Source organism: Nomascus leucogenys, chromosome 18 (genome assembly GCF_006542625.1).
Source record: "Nomascus leucogenys isolate Asia chromosome 18, Asia_NLE_v1, whole genome shotgun sequence".
NCBI lineage: Eukaryota > Metazoa > Chordata > Mammalia > Primates > Hylobatidae > Nomascus > Nomascus leucogenys.
The window spans coordinates 65,995,310-66,002,941 of NC_044398.1; the positions used below are offsets into that span (position 1 = coordinate 65,995,310).

Below are 7,632 nucleotides of genomic sequence, written 5' to 3' on the forward strand. Positions count from 1 at the left end.
GCCTATAATCCCAGCTACTCAGGAGGCCAAAGCAGGAGGATCACTTGACCATGAAGGTGGAGGTTGCAGTGGGTTGAGACCGCGCCATTGCACTCCAGCCGGGGCAACAAGAGCAAAACTCTGTCTTAAAAAAAAAAAAAAAAGTGAATTTTTTTATGTTGAGAAACATGGCTCTAGAAGAGATACAAATTTGGATATGAAAGACTGCTGTGAGATTTGCAAGAGACAGTGTTTGGTCTGTCTATACCTTCACTCAATAAATATTCATGGCCTAATATATTGCCAAACGCCAGGCTGCATGGCCAACTTCCTCTTGTATTGTGGAAATTTCCTGTGCTTGCTTTACTTTGGGGCTTTGGGGACATAGGGTGTTTATCAATGCCTATGAATGGGAAGGGGCAGGAGCAGGCTTGGGCTGAGGGAGAACTCTGAATTGAGTTGCAGGTCCAACAAAGCCTGGGGATCTGCGTTTCTTTTTTATTTGTTTATTCTTCTTTTAGAGACAGGGTCTTACTCTGTTGCCCAGACTGGAGTGCAGGGGGACAATCATAGCCTCAAATCCCTGGTCTCAAGTGATCCTTCCTCCTTAGCCTCCTGAGTAGCTGGGGCTACAGATGCATGCCACCACTACCAGCTGATTTTTTTTTTTTTTTTGAGGCGGAGTCTCACTCTGTCACCCAGACTGGAGTGCAACGGTACGATCTCCGCTCACTGCAACCTCCACCTCCCGGGTTCAAGCAATTCTTGTGCCTCAGCCTCCTGAGTAGCTGAGATTATAGGCATGCGCCACCATGCTCAGCTAATTTTTGTATTTTCAGTAAAGACGGGGTTTCACCATGTTGACCAGGCTGGTCTCAAACTCCTGACTTCAAGTGATCTGCCTGCCTTGGCTTCCCAAAGTTCTGCAATTATAGGCATGAACCATTGCACTTGGCCCAATTTTTTATTTAATTTATTTATTTTTTTTTTTTGTAGAGATGGGGGTCTCACCATGCTGCCAGGGTGATCTGAAACTCTTGGCACTAAGCAATACTCTCACCTCAGCCTCCCAAAGTGCTGGGATTACAGGCATGAGCCACCACATCTGGCCAGAATCTGCATTTCTACACAAGTTTCCAGTTAATGCCCATGTGACTGATCATGGCCACAGTTTGAATAGCAAAGTTCTGTGGCAAACTGACTGGTTTTCAGCTGATAATAAAACAATGAAGGAAGAAATGAACAACTGCCAACTGTGTCTATAGGTTCTTCATGGTTTCTTTTTAAATTATAATGATGTGGAAAAACTATTTGTGAGCTACACTTAATTATGTGATGAAAATGCAAATAATACTTTCTCTTCATGGTCTTAAAGAAATGTTTTTGAAGATTAATTAGGTGAATGCTTGAAAGGCTGGTAGAGTTTCCAGAAAGCATGGTACTGCTTTAGTGCTTGGCATGAATATGTAGTGGAGTCCACATGTGAGTATTTCCTCGGAAAGTTGTTATGTGATTCTATCATATTTCAGAAAAGGAGACTTCAGAAACTGCATTTGAAAGTTTCTTATTCACATCACTGTTCTTAGGGACAGTGTGCACAGAGGTTTGGGCATTTTACTGCAGCTTTCCCTGCTGAGTTAGTATAACCACAACCATATTCCGTGATTAGCCTATTAAGCTCCCAAGCCCTGGGAATGGGATTGTTTCTTCTTGAAGGTATAGAGTTGGAGGTGAGCACTGCAGAAGGCATAACTATACAGTCTAGAGATTTATTTTTTGAAAACAAACCGGAATTTAGTAATCTGAAAGAGTGTTATCCATCAGGGTGTCTGCTTATAAGACCACAAATGTATTTCAAGGATATTGCAGTTGCTCAACATTCAGTAATTCTGTCTGCCCTTCTGGATATCCACATCAACTGGCCTTTCTCAGCCAGGGCTCTGTGCAAGAGTTAAGCCTGATTCCCTAAAGGTATCCATTGTATATAGTACATATTGTATGTGATAGGAATTAACTTCTCTTCCGTACATTTAGATTGGTACTAATTATGTTCCATTCTTGGTAAAATAAAAGAGTCACTTAAATTCTTTTCTGTGTTTTGTGGTTCAGATAAGGAACCTGGATGGAAAGGCTGCCAGTGATTCTTATTGTTTTCATAGAGCTATAATTATTAACTGGCAGATTACTGTGTAATTAGTTCCTGCTATAATTATTACAATAATTTAATAATTATTAAATGAAGAGGGAGTCAGAAGTTTAAAGAAACAGTAACATATTTGCAACCTCCATTTGAGCTGGGCCAGAAAAATAGTCTTTGACTTAACACCAAAAAGTACTATAGTGCAGCTGAAGATTTTCAGAGGCGGAGTAGGGGAGGAGAGAGGTAGAGGCAAGTCTGGAGTAAAGATCTCGAGCAGTGCTGTCCAATAGAAATACAATGTGAGGCTGGGAGTGGTGGCTTACGCCTGTAATCCCAGCACTTTGGGAGGCTGAGGCTGGTGGATCATGTGAGGTCAGGAGTTCAAGACCAGTCTGGCCAACATGGTGAAACACTGTCTCTCCTAAAAACACAAAAATTAGCCAGGGGTGGTGGCTGGCAGCTGTAATCCCAGCTACTCGGGAGGCTGAGGCAGGAGAATCGCTTGGGAGGCGGAGGTTGCAGTGAGCCAAGATCACACCACTGCACTCCAGCTAGGGTGACAGAGCAAGACTCCATATCAAAAAAAAAAAAAAAAAAAAATCACAATGTGAGCCTCATTTTAAAAAGCAAAAAAGATAAAATTAACTATAATAATATATATCATTTAACCCAAAGTGTTATTTTTAAATTATGATCAATATAATTATTTTTAATGAGAATTTTACATTCTTTTTTTGTATTCATCTTCAAAACCTTGTATGTATTGGATTTCCAGCACATCTCAGATTGGAATTGTCACACTTCAGTTGCTCAGTAGTCACCTGTAGCTAGTGCTACTGCATTGGACAGCACAGCTCTAGATGCCATATCACTACAAAGATTATATAATTTATAATTAAACAGTAAAGTTGTATTTTTCAAAATGTCATAAAATATAAATATGCTAAAAGTAAAAAGTCATTTGTAGATTTTCTCTTTTTTTCCTCTCTCTCTCTTCCATCTTTCCTTCTCCCTCCATTCCTTCTGTCTAAGCCTTGGGGCACTCTAGCATAGAGAGGTCAGGGAGAACAGGAGGCCTAGGTAAAGGGACTGAAAAAAGACTGGTGAGGCAGGAGGAGAACCAGGAGAGTGTGGTGCTCCAGAAGCCACGGTATCCTGGAAGCAGCTTATATCAGTTCACGAGGGCTGATTGGTAAATTTTCTGGAATTTAGTGAACAGGTTGAAGTATGGTCATTAGTAAAAATTATATAACTTAAATAAATTGTACTTTTAAAAAGTAGTACTCAAAACTCATTTCTTCTTAATTTTTTTTTAAATGAGGATTTATTTGACAAGTTTTACTTAGCGCAGTATACGTAAAAGGAAATCACAATACAATAAAACATTTAAATCAGGGCCTCAGAATCTCATACAATCATCAAGACCAAAATCCTAAAGTATTGGTATTGCATCTCAAATTTTTCCCATTGACTTAAAAAAAAAACAAACTTACATGCCTTACAGGTTATTAAATGAAACTAGAATTAACAAAGATACCAAAATGTTTCACTTTAATTGTAGACAGACACAGCTCCTATATTGAGCATCTACACAGTGTTCAATGTAATGTAGCAAAGGGCAACAGTGAACATAATTCAACTCCTTTTACCTCAATACACTTACTGCTTAAGAACATCCTATAAGATAACTAACGAGCAAAGCTGGAACTTGTTTAACAGTTATAGTTTGCTCAGCTTCATTGTTACATCCTAGATGAGTATTGTGTTCAAAAATACTGAGCCTTAAGTCTTCATAACAATCCTGATTTCTACTTAGAGAGTAAGCATAAATCATAAGCTTGTATTGCAGAAACTGTTAAACTGAAGTTTTGGGTTTTTCTTAAAAAAAAAATTGAGCAAGAGTCAGTGATCAATTATATTCCCCATCCACCACTCATACTGGACATGGTAGATATCCCTCCCATTCCATTCATGCCTATAGATGCACGGCAGTAGCTGCTGTTCATTGCTCCTTGGCTATCTATGCAATGTCTGATTGAAAATCACATGAGTTTTCCTGTAAAACTTGGTCATATCCACTCGTGCTGCTGTGGCCACCATAGCCACCTCCATAACCAACACTCAGCTGCTGGCTGGCTAGGCCACCATAACAGGACTGGATTGACAAGCCCATGCCCCCCATCATTTGGCTACTGTAAACACTACCGCTGGCTCCTGCTGTAGAATTCAAGAAGGGTTCTACATAGCTGTGTTCCATATTTGCTTTGTCTTTTGACATAGCTGCCACAGCATCTTCATTAGTTGCAAACTCAACATCTGCTTTACCAGTTACTCTGCCATCAGGACCAATTTCAATGTGTACCCTCACAGGATTGAGCAGTCAAAAAATTTACAAATGTCATTCTCAGTAGCTCTGTAAGGTAATCCACATGTATACACAGTGTCCTGTTGTGCTCTGGAAGGTAGAGCCACCGTCTCCATATTTGTGATCAGACATTCCTGAAAAACAATAATTGAGGTCTCTTCCAAATCTGTCTGACCCAAATCCATAGCCATAGCCATTATAATTGTCATAGGCTCCATATCCTCCACCATAAGCACCGTGCCTCATCCTCTGAAAGCCAGCTCCTCTGCCAATGCTGTTAAACCCTCTGCCAGAACCAGGTCTGTCATGGGACCTGGCCGCTGCATAGCCATAAGCTTTTATGGTGGATTGTAGTGAGTTCTAACTTCAGCTCTGCTGCTCTTAAAGATTTCAATATACCTATGCCCTATTCTTTCCTTGTGTTTCTTTAGAGCCTTTTCAGTTATTTCCTGTGAAGCAAACTGCACAAAGGCCTCCCCTGTACTCCTCCCCTGGAGTCCACTGGCAATGTTATCCCATTTGGCATGATTTCCAACCCTGAGAAGAACTGAACAATTTCTTCCTTGCTGCATTCAAAGGGAAGTCCTCTAAGCTGTACAAAGCCATCACTGGCCATGTCAGGACTATTTGGACCAGTATGCTTCAACACCCAATCCATTTCAACGTTGTTTGACTTGAATGCTTCAACAAAATTGTGTCCCATAGTTTCTCTGTCTTTTTTTCAGGGCCAATTTGACTTCATCTTCTGATTCAAGTTCAACAAAAGCCTTGCCACCCAGCCTGCCTTCTCTGGTGTAGATGAAACAAATACCTTGAGCCTTAGTTTCAATTTTGCAGTCAGAAAAAAACACTGCACTTCATCGGCCAAGCAAGACCAGGGCAAGCCATGGACCTTCAACATAAACCCCTCTCCACCTTTGGTGCCCGACATCATTGTCTCTTACGTGGTCTGGTGTCAAAACAGACCAGACACCCAACTTCGGCAGGGCTAAAAAGAAATGGCCCACTTCTTAATTATTTTGGTAGACTTTACTAGTATCTATGCTCCTGAGATTATGGCTGTTGCATCTGTGTGGTGGAAATACTACATAATGGTGTGTACTACTGTTCATCTCTTTCTAACTCAGCAGTCACGCTGGCAGACTGAAATTGGCCATAGTGGGAGTACTTACATCACAGAAATCAACAAAGGCAACAAATCGGAACTTTTGAAAATTTTTCTGGAGAACCTGTTGTTAAACATTTTACCAGCACACTACTTTCTGGAAGCCAAGAGAAGATGGAGTATCAAGGGGAGAGGAATCAGTTGTGTCAAGTGCTGCTAAGATGAGGTTAGTAACATAAGGTTTGGGAATTGAACATTGGATTAAGCTCCATGGATTTCACAAGGACTAAAAAAGACAAAATCACTGCCTTTGTGGAACTTACATTCTGATGATTGACTTGGAAATTTAATAGCAAACAGAACAGAAAAAAAATGTCCTGCCTTCATGGATTGGGATGTAGTAGGCATTTTGAAGGACCTGCTGTTCTGGGAATAGTAAACTTCATTCTCTCCACCTTCTAAGTTTTGTATGTTCTCTGTGTTTAGACTGCCCTTTGCTGTCTTATTCTGCTGGTGCACATCTGTCTACTCATTTCTTTAGGATTCAGCTCAAATGTGTATTCCCTTGGGCAGCTGTCTCTGAACTTTGCTGGCAAAATTAAATGCTTGCCCTGAATATTCCTGTGTTTTTCTTATGCCTGTATTTTTCTCATTGCTGTAATGATGGCCCATTTCTACATCTTTCCTTGATGAGCCCACTGACTGATAATGGCTGTGATCTTCATTTTTATATCTCAGGGCCTGCCACCATCCTTGGCACATAGTAGATGCTATGTCTCTCTACATCTTTAGAGACTGAAGGAATTAAGCAATTAATCTGGGATTAAGATATTGAGACCTGATCCAAGGCAGAGGGACCACAAGACCTACTCCATGGGGGGATGTAAATGATTGTCAGTAGAACTGTGCTTATTTCTGTCTCTGGACCATTTGACACTCTCTCTTTATCATTCTCTCTTCTGATTTGATTATCTAATCTGGGGCCTGAAACAATCAATGTGCTATATTATAAAATAAAACTTGTTTGCTTTTCTATTCAGAGACCTTTTATTGCTAAAATTTTCCACTTGTTACCTTTTCTTTCTCAATCAATTTACACTTTAAATTTATTCATTTGTTTTATTCATTTGTTTAGCAATTTCCATTTTATTTTCACCTCCTCATGTTTTCTTAAAACTAAGTTACTTCTTAGCATCATGGTAACATCAGGGATCATTTGGTTGCAAGGAACAAAAACATGTTCAATCTACTTTAATAAGCAGCAGTTTATTGCATTGATATAATAGGCAATGTCATGGGCATCCACAGGCAGGGACTTAATACCACAGGGTCTTATGTGTTCCACATGAGCACCTGTACTGAACTGTCAGTCATCACATGGACTCTCACCCTTGCTTCTCTCTTTGCTTTTTTTCACTCTTTTCTTGGCCATCTTTCTTTTCTCGCTTGTCTAAAACAGGGCTGCCAGAACCCATCACCTGATAGCTCCACTCAGCTGACTTTGTTTCACATTCCCATGTGAGAGGATCTGGTGAGTTAGCCAGGTCTATGAACCACATGTAACCTGGGATGCTATCTCGATGAAAGGGTGTATTCTTCATTTCCTAGGGATGTTGCAGCAAATTACCACAAAGTTGGTGGCTAAAAAACAACAGAAATGTATTCTCTCACAGTTCTGGAGACCAAAAGTCCAAAATCAAGATGTCAGCAGGGTTCTTTCTGGAGTCTCTGAGGGAGAATCTGTTCCATGTTTTTCTTTAAAAAAAAAAAAAAATTTTTTTTAAGAGATGGTCTTGCTATGTTGCCCAAGCTGGTGTTGAACTCCTGGCCTCAAGCAATCCTCCCACATCAGCCTCCTCAAGTGCTGGGATTACAGGCATGAGCCACTGCCCCTGGCCTTATTTCATGCCTCTCCTTCTCCTAGCTTGTGGTGGCTCCAGCAATCCTTGGTGCTTCTTGATTTGTAGACACATCATGCCAATCTCTACTTAGTCATGTGGCTTTTTCCTTGTGTCTCTCTGTGTCTGTCTCTTCTGTTTCTTA

General features: G+C 40.5%; 1 pseudogene; it reads right to left on the bottom strand.

Annotated features, from left to right (window-relative positions):
- Window positions 1–4,139: 4,139 nt before the first annotated feature.
- LOC100580510 lies at window positions 4,140–5,418 on the bottom strand (annotated as a pseudogene).
- Window positions 5,419–7,632: the final 2,214 nt, after the last annotated feature.